General features: G+C 38.0%; 1 long non-coding RNA gene across 2 annotated transcripts in view; it reads left to right on the top strand.

Annotated features, from left to right (window-relative positions):
• Positions 1-15,368, top strand: part of LOC141585085 (uncharacterized) — a 36,444-nt gene extending 21,076 nt beyond the window's left edge. For both annotated transcript variants that reach the window (XR_012518365.1, XR_012518364.1), the window contains exons 2-3: positions 5,692-5,869; positions 15,183-15,368. This is a non-coding gene — a long non-coding RNA (uncharacterized LOC141585085). The remainder of the gene's footprint in view (positions 1-5,691; positions 5,870-15,182) is intronic.
• The last annotated feature ends 1,925 nt before the right edge of the window (positions 15,369-17,293 follow it).

The following is a 17,293-nucleotide window of genomic DNA, read 5'->3' as shown; positions in this document are numbered from 1 at the left end:
ACCCCATGACCTTCTCCCACCCTTACCCCAGGAACCCTAACAAAGCAGGCAAGAGCAGTCTTTGGAAATTAAGTAACTTGCACAAGATCACCTAAGAAGAGGTTGATATAGCCTGAATGTTTGTGTTCCTCCAAAATTCATATGTTGAAACCTAACCCCCAAGGTGATGGTATTAGAAGGTAGTAGGTGATTACATCACCTCATGAATGGGATTAGTGCCCTTAGTGCCAGAGAAAGCCTGTTTGCCCTGTTCACACCCTTCTACCATGGGAGGATGCCTTGAGAAGGTGTGATTTCTGAAGCAGAGAGAGGACCGGACATCTAACCAGCTGCTGCCTTAATGGCGGACTTTTCAGCCTCCAGAACTATGAGGAATACATTTCTGTTGCTTATAAATTACCTAAAATGTTTTGTTACAGCAGCAGGAACAGGAACCTCTGCCTCTAAGATGGAGGCAGAGCCAGGATTTGAAAAATTAGATACCAGACCTCCTGGTCATTATTATACTAAACCAGATCATGCAGTAGTAACATTGCAGGCAGAAAGCAAAATGCCTTCAAAGTCATTTTCTTAGCATTCTGTCGTGAAGCAGCAATTATCCTTCAACTCAGTCTTAAACCAAAGGTTGCAACCTTCCTTACCGGAAAAAACCACCTAAAAGTTTTAAAATCACCCACCAATATAAAACAAGAAAACAACAAAGATTCGGAAATCTCCAGCAATGAAGAATAGAGGAGGGAGAGGGCAGTGTGAATATGTTACTCCTACTTAGCCTCATTCATAAAATGGGAGTAATAATAACACATATCTTAGAAGATTGTGGTAGAATTAAATACCTTAATTAAAGCCCTCAGAATAATGTTTGACACATCATCAACATTTAATAAAAGTTAATTATTATTTATCTTTTTCCTACCAGGTGCAGTGGAGCTTTTTAAAAATTTTTTTTGCTGATTAGCCTATAGTAAATTGCAATGTGTCTTCAGTTCCTGAAGCCTAAGGATGTGGTGTCCAGCAATGTATTCATATTTTTAAAAATTATATACGACTTATTTGGACAATTCCATGCTGTGATAGTAATAATGCAATAATACTAACCCACCACAACTTGTTATTTTAACCAGACATTTTTATTGCTCTAACCAAAGTAAATTAAAATATTCCTGATTGTGCTGCAAAAGTAGAATGGTGAAATGGTTAGGAGCCTAGACGCTCACGTTTTAACTCTAGGTTAGAATCCCACTCACTAGCAGAGTGACTTTGGGCAAATAATCTACCTTCTTTGTGCCTCAGTTTCCTCATCTGTAAACTGGGATACCACAAGTATTTCTGTCAGAGATTTGTAATGAGGACTGTATTAGTCTATTCTTGCACTGCTATAAAGACTACCTGAGACTGGGTAATTTATGAAGAAAATAAGTTTAATTGGCTCATAGTTCCACAGATGTAACAGGAAGCATGAGGCCTCAGGAATCACACAATCATGGTGGAAGGCAAAGGGAAAGCAAGGACCTTCTTCTCAGGGTAGCAGGAGAGGGAGAGAGCGGGGAGAGCCACTACAGACTTTTAAACCATCAGATCTCTTGAGAACTCACTACCACGAGAACAGCATGGGAGAATTCATCCCTACGATCCAACCACCTCCCACACCAGGTTTCTCCCTCGACATGTGGGGATTAGAATTCGAGATGAGATTTGGGTGGGGACACAGAGCAAAATCACACTAGGTATAGTGTCTTGTACATGGTATGTACTTATATAAGTTATTTCTTTTATACTTTTTCCATAGAGTTAAGAAAATATATTTTGCCAGTTGATTTTTACAATTTTATCAGTAAAATGTTCATAGAGAACATTTACATTTCCTTATTCTAAATGTCCAAAATATATTTAATACATTGTTGAAATTAAAGGCTTTCTGTCAGTTTAATTTTAATACATTGTAGTTATTGCTTTAATTCTATTTTAATCTTTAGATGTGTAGTTAAGATCACTGCCTTTCACTGTCCCAGCCCATTTCTTTTCTCAAAATCCATGCATAAGCTTAAATTAGAATGTTTATGTAATTTACTAGTAAATTCCCTAACAAAGTAAACTATTAGACTATGACAAAATGACACATTCTTAGACTTTTTTTTATCTTTATATACAGACACTGCTAACCATCATAAGCCCTATGATTTTAAAAAGATATGTATATGTTTTTAATTTTTATGCTCACCTACCACTATGAAGTATTGAAATTAACAACAGCCTCAAGTCAAGCTGTGAAAAATGCTAGTGAATCATCATATTTTAATGATGCTTAATTTTTAGGCTTCCTGTGTTAATTAGCTACAAGATACAGCAATTTAAAGAATAATGACTAAACTCTTTCCTATTTCCTGCTTAATTTCCTTTTAAAGAAAAATATTGGACTTTAAAAAATATTACTCAGGCCGGGCGCGGTGGCTCAAGCCTGTAATCCCAGAACTTTGGGAGGCGGAGACGGGTGGATCACGAGGTCAAGAGATCGAGACCATCCTGGTCAACATGGTGAAACCCCGTCTCTACTAAAAATACAAAACATTAGCTGGGCATGGTGGCGTGTGCCTGTAATCCCAGCTACTCAGGAGGCTGAGGCAGGAGAATTGCCTGAACCCAGGAGGCGGAGGTTGCGGTGAGCCGGGATCCCGCCATTGCACTCCAGTCTGGGAACAAGAGTGAAACTCCGTCTCAAAAAAAAAAAAAAAAATTACTCAGAAAAAAAAATATTACTCAGACATTTTTAAATAAAGAAAACCAAGGAATTAGAATCCTCTTAACAAGCACATCTTCTAGGGCATCCGTCCCCAGTCTTTCTAGCACCAGGGACTGGTTTCATGGAAGACAATTTTTCCACGGATGGCGTTGGTTGGGGGGATGGTTTTGGGATGAAACTGCTCCACCTTAGATCATCAGGCATGAGCTATATTCTCATAAAGAGCCTGCAACCTATCTCCCTGGCATGCACAGTTCACAATAGGGTTCGAATTCCTTTGAGAATCTATTGCTACCACGGATCTGACAGGAAGCGGAGCTCACGTGGTAATGCTGGCCTGCCATTCAACCTCCTGCTGAGCAGGCAAGGCCACGGACCAGGAGCTGGGGATCCCTGTTCTAGAGCGAAGAATTTCAGATGAAAAAATAAGTGACTAAAACAAAAGCACTTTCATAAGTTTAGAAAGGATGGCTCTACATAGATCTACATAAGAAAAAAAAATCAATCAAATAGTAACTGTGTCACGTTGACGTATCTTGTTGAATCTTCTAGTCCCTTCTCAAAGTCTAGTATGGTAAACACACTTGCAGGCCAGGTGTAGGTGGCATTAGGGCAGCACAACAGTGACAACACAACAGCACCTTGGGAAGTACCATAAGCAGAGAAGGTTTGCCATTTGGGTCACTCCCAGGAAAGTTGCAGAGGCAAAAAAAAAAAAGCAACACCACAAAGGCATTTTTTAAAAAGGTTAATTTGTTGTTGTTATTATTATTATTATTATTATTGAGACAGAGTCTTGCTGTGTCGCCCAGGCTGGAGGGCATGATCTCTGCTCACCACAACCTCTGCCTCCTGGGTTCAAGTGATTCTCCTGCCTCAGCCTCTGGAGTAGCTGGGATTACAGGTGCGTGCCACCAGACATGGCTAATTTTTTGTATTTTTAGTAGAGATGGGGCTTTAGCATGTTGACCAATCTCGAACTCCTAACCTCGTGATGCGCCCACCTTGGCCTCCCAAAGTGCTGGGATTACAGGCTTGAGCCACCGTGCCGGCCTTATTATTATTTTTTTATTTTACTCGAAGTCTTGGAATACATGTGCAAATGTGTAGGTTTGTTACATAGATATATATATATGCCACAGTGGTTTGCTGCACCCATCAACCCGTCATCTAGATTTTAAGCCCCAAATACATTAGGTACTTGTCCTAATGCTCTCCCTCCCCTTGCCCCCCATTGCCTGAAAGGCCCTGGTGTGTGATGTTTAAAATGATTAACTTATAAAAAAGGCAAAGTGATCAGCTTTCAAATTAATAATTATGGAAAACATTAAACTCACATTGCTAAGGGTGTAGAGCTTTGTCCTTTTAGGGAACTGAATATTTTCTAATTTTTTATACAAAATTTAAAACTCTTCTATTTAAAATCGATTGACTACCCAAAAATGTGACTTTCTTTTCTTCCATTCCATGATGTATAAAGAATTAGGTTTTACTCTTTTTAGAGTGTAGGTTGAAAAGGCATTTTACTTTCCACCTCAGAGTAATTTTTAAACCACATCAATTATTTTTCATGTGCAGCTGTTTTTTTATCCACAAATGATTGCTTTAGGCGTTTTTACTTTACCACACATTTCAGAAGAGAAGGAATGAAGGGGAACCAGCTAATCTACAAATGTTTTACCTACAGTAGATCAGGCCAAAAAAAAAAGGGGGAAGAATATGACCCAAACTTCTTTAGAAATAAGAACTGCTTATTAATAGTCTAAACCAGGGATGTCCAATCTCCTGGCTTCCCTGAGCCACATTGGGAGAAGAATTGTCTTGGGCCACACATAAATTACACTAACACTAACAAAAGCTGACGAGCCAAAAAAAAAAAAAAAAATTATAATGTTTTAAGAAAGTTTATGGATTTGTATCAGATTGTAAGACTCTTGAGAACAATGTTGTGCTTTATTTACACTTCCCAGCACATAAGTAAACATTCCCCAACAAAATGCCTAAATGGTAGGGGAAAAAGTAAATTGGAAATCAACTCTCTAGTGATAATTAAATGCAAGTAAAGTAGATTATGTATTTAGGGTTTACCAAGCTTGGTACGTAAAAGCACAAGATTGTTTTCAAGAAGCTTACAATCTGATTTGGCATGCAATAATTTGCACATAAAGCAGTGAAAGACTACTATAAAGCAATAAAACATGCTAGAGATTGGGAGACACAGAAAAAAGAAAAAAAAAAAGCTGGATGGCGACTATAATAAGGTTTGGATATGCTAAAGAAGTGCAAGAAAGACATCCTCCAGCCGGGCGCGGTGGCTCAAGCCTGTCATCCCAGCACTTTGGGAGGCCGAGGCGGGTGGATCACAAGGTCGAGAGATCGAGACCATCCTGGTCAACATGGTGAAAACTCGTCTCTACTAAAAATACAAAAAATTAGCTGGGCATGGTGGCACGTGCCTGCAATCCCAGCTACTCAGGAGGCTGAGGCAGGAGAATTGCCTGAACCCAGGAGGCGGAGGTTGCGGTGAGCCGAGATCGCGCCATTGCACTCCAGCCTGGGTAACAAGAGCAAAACTCCATCTCAAAAAAAAAAAAGACATCCTCCAAAGGCAGGCATGAAGGTTTAAAATGAATAAGGGGCTGGGCCTGGTGGCTCATACCTGTAATCCCCAGCACTTTAAGAGACAGAAGTGGGAGGATCACTTAAACTCAGGAGTTGGAGACCAGCCTGGGTGACATACTGAGACCTCATCTCTACTAAAAATAACAAAAATTAGCCAGGCATGGTGGTACAAACCTGTAGTTCCAGCTACTCAGGAGGCTGAGGTGGGCTGAGGCTACAGTGAGCTATGATCATGCCATTACACTCCAGAAGGAGTGTGATGTATTTTCTGTTTGCTAAAATTATACTGTTTTGGATTCACCTGTTTATTTCTATTGTGTTTTTCTAAGGAGAAAAGACTACAAGACCTTGAGATGTTCATCTGTCAATGACAAGGAGATATAATTTGGCCCAGAAAGAAAGTCTATTGATCCAAGGAGCAGCTTAGACACAGAGCTCTTTTCAGTATTATCCAAGCCTCATGCAGTCCACCACCAGGAGTCCTCGCCGAACTCCCCCACGAGCTGAGTAATTCTAAACTTTAGAAAATGCTAATAATTTTTAAAGTGTCAAGAAATTATGGTAAAATGAACACTTGAATTTGGTATATGATATGAACATATACAAACAAGATATTTTATTATAGAACCATACATTGATGACAATCAAAGGAGATGATAGAACCATGGCTATAGAAATAGAAATACAAGTCTATGGACTAAGCCCACCATGACTCATGTAGGATGATATCTTCTAGACAAAAAGATGGTCATTCAATCAAGTACTTGTGATAATAGTTTTTAGAAAGAGAAGTCAGATGATTCCAACTTCTAAAGTCAGAGAGAAATAGTTAAGTCAGTAACTGAAAACTTACAGATTTTATTGGATAAATGGTTAAGTAGTTGTGAAAATACAAATTTTTCACCAGAGAGTAAAAATGCCTGAATACTGACCCTCCTTTGTTTGTAACTGACAAAAATCCTAGAATGTTTTCTTCAAGAAAATTATCAGTATAAACATTTTAACTCTCTGGAGAAAACTTTATATATACTGATAATTTTCTTGAAGAAAACATCCTAGGATTTTTGTCAGTTACAAACAAAGGAGGGTTAGCCTTAGGCTCTTTGTTTTTAACTGCCTAAAAAAACCCTGTTGCTTAGGGTTTTTCTTTAACTGCCTAAAAACTCCGAATTTTTCTTTAACTGCCTAAAAAAAAAAAAAACCCTGTTGCTTAGAGATCTTTATGACTCCGATAAAGGGTATATGTTCTTCTGTATCTACTAGAAAGAGGTGTGGAAGTTTTTGGTGGTTGAATAATTAGAACCCAAGTTAGATACTGCCTCACTCTGTCACCCAGGCTGTAGTGCAGTGGGGCGATCTCGGCTCACTGCAAACTCTGCTGCTGGGGTTCAAGCAACTCTCCTGCCTCAGCTTCTTGAATAGCTGAGATTACAGGCATCTGCCACTGTGCCCGGCTAATTTTTGTAGTTTTTCGTAGAGACAGGTTTTCACCATCTTGGTCAGGCTGGTCTTGAACTTCTGACCTCATGATCTACCTATCTCGGCCTCGCAAAGTGCTGGGATTACAGGCGTGAGCCACAGCGACCAGCCAGATTCTGCTTTCTTAAAGCAGGATCCATTTTTGCATGTAATTTCACAATGGGTGCTATGACCAGCTAAGTCTATAAACGGTCATTGCACCAAATCAGGACTCTAAGATACTACTGTTTACTTTACCATGGCCTAGCATATACAGCAAAGTTGCATAATAGAAGAAAAACAAATGCTGTTTTTACCATTCTCATGGCATTAACATAATCTCCAGTGAGTAAAATGATACTGCTTAAAAATTGCCACAATTTATCTATTGTAACTATAGCCTATAATGTACTTTCCGTAACAAGGTGATCATGATAAAGAAGAATGCTGGCCAGGTGCGGTGGCTAACACCTGGAATCCCATCACTTTGGGGGACTGAGTCAGGAGAATTGCTTAAACCCAGGAGTTTGAGACCAGCCTTGTCAACATAACAAGACATCATCAATACAAAAAATTTAAAAAATTAGCTGAACATAGTGACACATGCCTGAAGTTCCTACTTCAGAGGCTGAAGTAAGAGAATCACTTGAGCCCAGGAAGTCAAGGCTACAGTGAGCCATGATCACACCACTGCCCTCTATTTTGGGCAACAGAACGAAACTCCATCTCATTAAAAAAGAGGAAGAAGAAGAAAAATCCTCTTTGTCATTCAACATCTGATTTTGAAAGCTTGATAATGTAGCTAATAGAATTGAGGGTCCCTGGAAAGAGGGAGTCCCTGGAGTCTTTTTTTTTTTTTTTTTTTTTTTTTTTTTGAGACAGTCTCACTCGGTAGCCCAGGCTGGAGTGCAGTGGTGCAATCACAGCTCACTGCAGTCTCGACCTTCCAGGCTCAAGCAACCCTCCTGCCTCAGCCTCCCAAGTAGCTGGGACCACAGGCAGTGTCACCATGCCTGGCTAATTTTCTAAAACTTTTTTGTAGGGCAGGGTCTCACTATGTTGCTCAGGCTGATCTCAAACACCTGGGCTCAACAGATCCTCCTGCCTTGGCCTCCCAAAGTGCTAGGATTACATGTGTGAGCCATTGTGCCCAGCCTAAGAAGTCTTTTTAATAAGGAAAGACTGGAGCAAAGAAAATAAAGGAGTTTCAAGCTTATTTGATTTAGAGGGTCTTTATCCTATGTAGTGAAAGTTCATTAATTGTATTTAAACAATGAACTAATTTCACCTAGTTTGGGCTATTCTGTAATATTTATGATGCAAGAAAATCAGTAATAAAATTATAAACTAGTTCTTTCCAGTTAGAAGGTGTAAAATGAAAACAGGTAGACAATTATTCAGGCAAATATGTGGAGCAACTCCTAGGGTTTGGCTTGCTTCCCAAGGAAAAATAAGCTTCCAAATAAATATTTTAGCAAATAAATATATTACTTTTTCTTCTATTCTTAGAAAAAAATGTATACATAAACGCTTTGATTGTTATTCATAAGCAAAATATTTCCAAAGTAGACATTGCCCATGTTTGGCTAATTACCTGAATTTACAGAGCTAGTTTCCATTCCATTCATTTGCATGGCCACATTGTTTAGTTCACATGATGTGTGCCAGCCTCAGCTGAAATTCTGGTTATTGGCAAAGTGTGAAAACAGAATTTAAGAAAGCCTGGGAAAGGCACCTGGGCAAGCGCTTTTACCCATTCTTGTCAAGGGGTCCTGATGTGGAGTCCTGCATTAGTTTTAAGGAGGTCTGCAAATCTACAAAAACTGCATGTAACAATTATATAGATAGATATATATATTTGAGAGAGGGTCTCACTCTGTCACCCAGGCTGGAGTGCAGTGGTGTGATCTCGGCTCACTGCAACCTCCACCTCCCAGGTTCAAACAATTCTTCTGCCTCAGCCTCCTGAGTAGATGGGACTACATGCATGTGCCACCAAGCCCAGCTAATTTTTGTATTTTTTGGTAGTGACAGGGTTTTACTGTGTTGGCCTGTCTGTTCTCAAACTCGTCTGCCTGCCATAGCGTCCCAAAGTGCTGGGATTACAGGTGTGAGCCACCGTACCTGGCTGATTTTTTTATGTTTATATGAAGATCTCCAGAAAGTTTACAATTTTCATGATTATCAAAGGTCTCTCTCCTCCTAAAAAGATTCAGTTATTGATTTAAGGAGTCCATATTTGTCAGTCCTTATTGGAGATGCAATGTTCCAATGAACTGAGATACAACTCTGGGTTGAAAGATCTGAAATGGTGTCTTCTCTCCATTGACCACAAACCGGGCTTTAAAATTAAAAGTTATAACCATTCCCTTGCAAAATCCCTGTAAGGTCTGCTTTCAACAGCTCGCTGCCATTTGAAGGAAAAACTGTTCCAAATGTAATTGTATACATATTGGAGATTTTAAACATTTCTTCTGCGCAAGTGTCTTGTATCCTTTGTCTATTTGGTTAACAAAACTTTGGCAACCCTATTAGATGCAGTAGGGGCAGAGGATAAAAGGATAAACCCAAATACACATGTCCTTTGTCTTCTTGGATGGATAGATAGCAGAGAACATTTTCATTTTTCATAATTCTCTGTATCTACTGGAGAAAGAAAATGATAAAACATACCCAAGTTTTATCTAATTTCAACCAGAAACTCTCAAGTTAAATGCATGAAGTAAAGTGACATCTAGTGTTGGTTAAGTGGCAGTGAAATATATGTAAGGACAAGGTATACTTTAACTTTCCTTGAACAGACTATTAAATTTGGCTTTGTTAAGTGGCCAACTCCTGAAAGCATAGTTTTGGTTTTTAAAATATTTTAGAGTAATTCTGAAATGATCTGAATTTAAATGTTTTTTTTTTTTTTTTTTTTTTTTTTTTTTTTGAGACGGAGTTTCACCCTTGTTACCCAGGCTGGAGTGCAATGGCGCGATCTCGGCTCACCGCAACCTCCGCCTCCTGGGTTCAGGCAATTCTCCTGCCTCAGCCTCCTGAGTAGCTGGGATTACAGGCACGCGCCACCATGCCCAGCTAATTCTTTTGTGTTTTTAGTAATTAATAGCATCATTTTCATTTTTTCAAAATAAAATACTGAAAGCATATAGAAAAGTCTAAAGAATGAAATAACAGTTATGTATCTACCACCCCACCCTGGCAAATCTTAACATTTTGCTTTACTTACATCAGTTATTTTAAACATAAAACATAATAGACACATTTGATGCCTTATGAACTATTTCTGATTTCATGTACATCTTTTTCTCTTTAGAAGTAACAAATATTTGGTTTGTTATCTCTGTGTCTGTTTTTGTATTTTTGTTACATATTTGAGTACAAATAAAATTTATAATATTGCACATATTTTATGGCTGATAAAAGAAATACCATGTGGTGCAAATATTTCTGCAACTTACTTTTTCTAGTTTAATATTGTGCTTTTGAGATTTCACTATATTGGTCATCTAACTTTAGTCATTTATTTTAACTGCTGTATGTTAGCATTCTATTGAATGAATTATACTATAATTTATTTAATTTATAGCTGATGGACATTCACAGTGTTTCCAGGCTCTTGTTCTTATAAACCATGTTACAGTGGACACTCTTATACCTGACCCATTGTGTACACATTTGAGAGTTTCTCCAGGCTGCACAACAAGGAGGTATTGCACAGGTGTATACTTTCAAAACGTCAATAGCTATTGAGCATTTGTTCTTTAAGATGGTTGTGCCAATTTGCAGCCTCACTAGAAGTGCAAGAAAATTTCTGTACCTTCACATTCTCTCCAGGACTTGGTACTGTCAGGCTTTATAATTTCTCACAATCTGCTTGATGTAAAACGTGATCTCACTGTGGTTCCCATCTGCATTTCTCTGACAAGTAGTAAAACTGAAAAAATATGTTTTTACTACTGAAGTTTCTTCTGTGAATTGCCTATTCCTATCCTATGTCTACTGGATTGCTGGCATTTTTCTTAAAGTGCTTGCTGATATAAAAGTATTTTATAGACTTAATATATTGCATATATTGTTTTTCAGTTTATGGCTTGGCTGTGTTCATGGAATCTTTTCATTTTAATATAATCAGCTTTGGCCAGGCTTGGTGGCTCATTCCTGTAATCCCAGCACACTGAGGCAGGTGGATCATCTGAGGTCAGGCGTTCAAGACCAGCCTAGTCAACATGGTGAAACCCCGTCTCTTCTAAAAATATAAAAATTAGCCAGGCATGGTGATGTGTGCCTGCAATCCCAGCTACCCAGGAGGCTGAGGCAGGAGAATCACTGGAACCCAGGAGGCAGAGGCTGCAGTGAGCCGAGATCATGCCACTGTATTCCAGCCTGGGCAACAGATCAAGACTCTGTCTCAAAAAAAAAAAAAAAAAAAAAAAATTAAAAAAGATAATCAACCTAACGAACCTTTCCCTTTTTACTGCTTATTCTAAAAAAAAAAATTTTTTTTTGAGACAGAATCTCACTCACTCTGTCACCCAGGCTGGAGTGCAGTGGTGCAATCTTAGCTCCCTGCAACCTTTGCCTTCTAGGTTCAAGCGATTCTCCTACCTCAGCCTCCTGAGTAGCTGAGATTACAAGCACCTACCACCATGCCCAGCTGATTTTTGTATTTTTAATAGAGATGGTGTTTTGCAGTGTTGGCCAGGTTTGTCTCAAACTCTTGACCTCAAGTGAGCTGCCTACCTTGGCCTCCCAAAGTGCTGATATAACAGACGTGAGCCACTGCACCGGGCCTTAAAATGTTTTATTAAGCTTTTCTCCTTTATTTTCTCTTAAAATGTTTAAAGTTTTTTTTTTCCTTATTTAGGTTTCTAAATTATAAACTTTTCTGTATTGTATGAGGTGGATAATTCGATTCCTTTTGTATGATGGATAACTGCAGTCCTAGCATTATGTATTGAAAGAAACCATCCTTTCTTCCTTCATTTTAGCTCATCACCAAAGTTATTTAAGAAATTAATTTTGGACCAGGCATAGTGGCTCACACCTATAATTTCAATAGTTTGGGAGGGCAAGGCAGGAGGATTGCTTAAGGCCAGGAGTTCAAGACTAGCCTTGAAAACAAAGCGAGGCCCCCATCTCTACAAAAAAATTTTTTTTAATTAGCCCAGCGCAGTTCCTTTTACAGATGAGGAGGATTTTATGTACTTAGCCAGGATCACAAAATTAGTGACACAAAATAATGAAACGCAAGCCTCCTGACTACACATTTTTTATTTCCACCAAACTTGTCATCTTCCTGGCCCGAGTTGCATACTTGGGGCCTCCACTCTGTACTGACTGAACTTCTGGGTGAAGTCTATTATGCCTTGTCTAGCCTCTTGCTGTCCTTCATACATCTATTTTTTATTTTTATTTTTTTGAGACAAGGTCTGGTTCAATCTATCGCCCAGGCTGGAGTGTAGTGGTGCAATCTCAGCTCACTGCAACCTCTGTCCCCCTCTACACCAGGCTCAAGCTATCCTCCCACCTCAACCACCCAAGTAGCTGGAACTACAGGCACAAGCCAGGGTGCCTAACTAATTTTTGTATTTTTTGTAGAGACAGGGTTTTGCCATGTTGCATAGACTGATCTCAAACTCCTAGGATTAAGGGATCCACCCCTCAGCCTCCCAAAGTGCTGAGATTACAGGTATGAGCCACTACACCCAGGCTATCATTCACATATCTTTAACCTAATACAATAGTACATGAAGTCAGCATCTTCTATCGTAAAGCACAGATCACAAGCTCATTTGCTATGCAATGGAATTGACATCTCGAATATTTCATTAGGATAAGCACAACGAAGAAAGATAAGCATGAATATGATAGCATGGCACATCACACTGCCACATCAGATGGCATCCCTCCAGTTCATATGTCATGGCATGGGATGCGGAATCTTTGCATTTTAATGTATTCAATTCATCAATCGTTCCCTTTTGGTAGCTTACTTGAGAAATCCTTCATTAAGTTATTCTCCTTCATTTTCTCCAAATACCAAACTTAATTAATTTGTAGATTATGAGTACAAAATATTATTTGTAGAATATTCATTTCCCAAATATTAACAGAAATTAGATGTGTATTTAGGGTGGAGGGGTGGGCCAATTAGTTTGGGAAACAAATGTCTTTATTATAGAACTTGTCAGTCTCTATTTTGCTAATTTACGTTGTGACTTTCCTACAGAGAGATATAATGTGTGACATTATTCAAATGCTATGAATGTTCCAAATGACCATGGCACCTTTTGCTTTTGCTGCATTGGTTTTGTTTCATAACTTCCCACGTGCCTTGGAGCATCCACTGGAAAATGCTGTTTTCATCTCTAATAGTACAGTACCCTCCAGAGGGCAGCAGATTCCCTTGGCATATGGCCAATCATCTGTTCATTGAGCAGATTGATGAGGGTCCTGTAGCGTGTTACATTATTATTCCAGTCAGGGATGTAAAATTTCTAGTTTCTGTAACAGAGATTGGCATTAACATTTAGCTCAAGGCTGATAATAAAATAAATTTTTGGCACTGAGATATAATACAAAAAAAATCCAATCATGTCTCTGATGGATTACAATGGCATGTATTGTATTGTAAAGTCCAGATCATGTCTTCCATTTTTCCTCATAGCCTCAATCAAACAACAAATATTAGTTTAGTGTTCCATAAGGAATAAAATGAAACTTTAGCATTAGTTCCTTTCTCAAGGAACTTAGTAAGAGATTGGAGAGATAATTAGATAAGGTAGCATGTTAGTTCACTGGATTTCATTGGCTGCAAATTAGAATCACTGGGGGGCACTTTTAAACAATAATAATGCCCAAATCTCACCTAAGAACATTACATTTGAATTTTTATATTTGGTTTCAGGCATGAGAGTTTAAAAACGTGTTTTCAGGTGATTCTAACGAGTGGCCAGGGTTGAGACTATTGCATTACGAGGATAAAAATGTGTTTTTGGAAAGAAGTTTCTGACCTTTTCAAGCAGGAGAAGGAACTTAGAATTATTTTCCCAGGGAGAGTGTTTTAAATGTAGAAGAGTACAAAAAACACTATGGTCATTCTTACATCCTCTGTTCAAAGTTAGCCTTTGTTAACATCTTTATTCTTTCTTAGCCATCAGAATTGCAAACAACAAAACCATACAAAACCCACACCTTACAGTTCCTAAACTTAGCTTTAGAAAACATTTCCTAGGAAAGAAAAGACATCTTTTTTTTCATCTCCAAAAATGCATTATAGCTCACCCTAGTTAACAAATAGTCTGGCATATTCCAAATAGATCCACTGGGCCATGGGCCTCATCTGACAAAGATGAATTCTGTTCATTTGCTCTATGAATGGAGCTAAGAAGCTTATTTGTGCAAAGACTAACTGGTGAGGTGGAAGAAGGCAGAGGAAGACAGCAAGAAAATATTAGTGAATATATATCTTCCAATTGCAAAGAGATATGGAGCAAGCCCCTGCCTAGATGGAAAGAATGAGAACTATAGGCTATAGTCATGGATGGGAGGTTTTCTTTATGCAAAATTACGTAGTTTATAGTGGGAAGTGAGTGCATGGAAACATGTCTCTTTAACATCCTGTTCGAACTTATCAGAAGCTCAGTGAGGGTCAATAACCTGACAGGATGGCTGTGTTTAAGCCATCATAGTACTGAAGATGACTTCCTGACAACAGTTAAATATCTTTGAACTAGAAGACAATCTTGAAAACAAAATGCAAGCAGAAATATATCCTCTGACAGTTGATAGGTATTTTAAGCAATGGATCCGATCCATTTTTTGCAAAAGGCTTTAGAAATTAAACTAAAAATGCTTTGCTAGGTCTAATAAAGTATATCTTAAATGATCCAGAGGAAGACATAATTGTCATCCCCATTTAGTAGATGAAGTATCTAAAGTCAGAGAAACTGACTGATTTCCCCTAGACTACAAGCTAATAAATAGCCAACTGGGATTTGAAATCAGGCACACTGACTGGCTCCCTAGTCTGTGCGCTGAGCCACTGCATGGCACTGCCTCATAACTTACAGATAAAAAAGTTCATGCTGCAACACAGAAAACCTATATATTCACACATTACATTTATTACCCATTCTAAGGGACACAATATAATGTCTCTAAATTTTGGATATTACTAGTAATCAATGGTGTCCATAATTTTAGTCGATACACACATGATACCTATAATTATAATCAACACATAATTGATACATAAAACAATGGCGAATCTTTGAAATAGAGTAAAATAAATCTCATAGGCACTTGTTCTTTCTCTTGTGGAAATGTTTGTGAACTCAGAAATCTTTTTCTTTTCTAGGAAAAGTGATGAATTCGTTACAAATTTCTGCAAATGAAAGTTCACTCATTTACTTGACCACCAAATATTTTCTGAAGTTGGAGATCAAAGTAGTAGAGTCTCAACTCTGAAGTCAGACAGACCTGTGTGGAATCCTGGGCACCCCATTATCAAGCTATGTAACCTTGAACAAATTCTGTCATGTATCTAAACCTTAATAAAATGAAAATGTTCTCAGTGTTTTATAGGTTTATTGTGAGGATTTAATGCAATAATTCATTTAAGGGATAACGCACTGTTTGGCATATTAAAAATGTCATATATTAGTCATCTATTAGTATCATTATTATTAAATTTAAAAATTTGTTGAATATTCCCATTTTGTTACAATGTTCTATGTTTGCTAACAACTTTAGAACAATGAAATAAGGAAAAGATTTTGCCCTCAGAAAGCTTATATCCTCATAGGAAAAGACACAATTATGATTGTATTCAGGTGGTCATCACCAGGAACGTCACTTAAGAGTATGAAGATAAGTAAGACACCTTATCTAACGGTTAAAATCTTATTAAAGAGAATCTCTTTGAAAGTAGCTAAATTTTTAACAAGATAAAGCATTTCCATATGTCGTCTAGTAAAAGATTTAAAGTAAGTAATCTCAAAAGATGTGTTGAATCAAATTGTACTGCATGTCTGTCCTTTCTGATTTGCTATGAGTTAGGAACCACAAGGAACTTTTTCCAAACAGTTAAAAAAAAAAAAAAAAGTTTTGTGCTGGGCGGAGTGGCTCATGCCTGTAATCCTAGCACTTGGGGAGGTCAAGGTGAGTGGATCACTTGAACTCAGGAGTTTGAGACCAGCCTGGACAACGAAGTGAGACCTGGTCTCTAAAACACCTACAAAAATTAGCTGAATGTGGTGGCATACGTCTGTAGTCTCAGCTACTTAGGAGGCTGAGGTGGGAGGATTGCTTGAGCCCAGGAGTTGGAGGTTGTAGTGAGCTGAGACTGTACCACTGCACTCCAGTCTGGGCAACAGAGACAGACTCTATCAATCAATCAATCCATCTATCAATAAAATAGCTTTCCTTTAACAATACTACTACAGAATCATGGGAAATTTTAAAATATCAAATATATAGTATCTACCTTTAATTACACACTCAGATGTTTTCACTCATTGCCATATGTGTTATCACATATTAACTGTTATATTTTATCACTGTAATAATTGTCTTTTATTACCAACTATATGCTGAGATGCCAAAAATTTAACTTACCATATAAGGTGGATTAAACCCCAATGATCAATTCACAGTGATCTTTACCTTTCTCTAACAACCCTCGCCACCATTATGTAAGATCAGAGCAAGAGACAGTGAAGTGATTTAATGGCTCAGTTTCTGTAGATCAGTGAGAACTGGAAGAGTCATGGTGGTTGACTCACCCTATTAGCTAAAGAGTGGCTGGGCCAGTGCAGGTCCCGATATAAACCCATGATCCACCTATGAAAGGCTCCTGGTTTCAGTTTCCTCATTTGAAAACAAAGCATAAAGTATTGTTTTGTGAACATATAAGTAATATATACTGATTCCTGAATATTTGGAAAACATAGACAAACATAAAAGTTAAAGTAATCTATAATCTTACCACCCATAGCAAACTATTATTAACATTTTGACATATTTCCCTTTAGAAAGAGGAAAAGAGAAAGGCAGGAAAACACACATACATACGAATTAGGAACCTGCTATAGCCAGATGTACAGATGAAATCAACAAGTAGGAGAATACTTATTATTATTTTAAAAAATAAATTCAAACAAGATATGAATGACTTTGAGGAAAATATAAATTACCATAACTGGCTCAAGAATAAACAGCAGGAAACCTGAATATATCTATAATTATTTTTAAAAAACCAAACCTGAAATCCTTTGCAGAAATTTTCTTCCATGAGTTAGGTATCATTGCAATTCCCCTTTTACAGAACAAACTTGAAAGGCTACATATCAAGTCACTGGCAGAGCTAGGACTTGTCAAGCATTTTCATGATCATAATCACCATTTTCTAAATATATCTGGTCCCCAACAAGAATAAGCTCATAGGACAATAGAGAAGTCATTTAACAA

Source organism: Saimiri boliviensis, chromosome 7 (genome assembly GCF_048565385.1).
Source record: "Saimiri boliviensis isolate mSaiBol1 chromosome 7, mSaiBol1.pri, whole genome shotgun sequence".
NCBI lineage: Eukaryota > Metazoa > Chordata > Mammalia > Primates > Cebidae > Saimiri > Saimiri boliviensis.
This window is presented reverse-complemented; position numbering and strand designations above follow the sequence as displayed.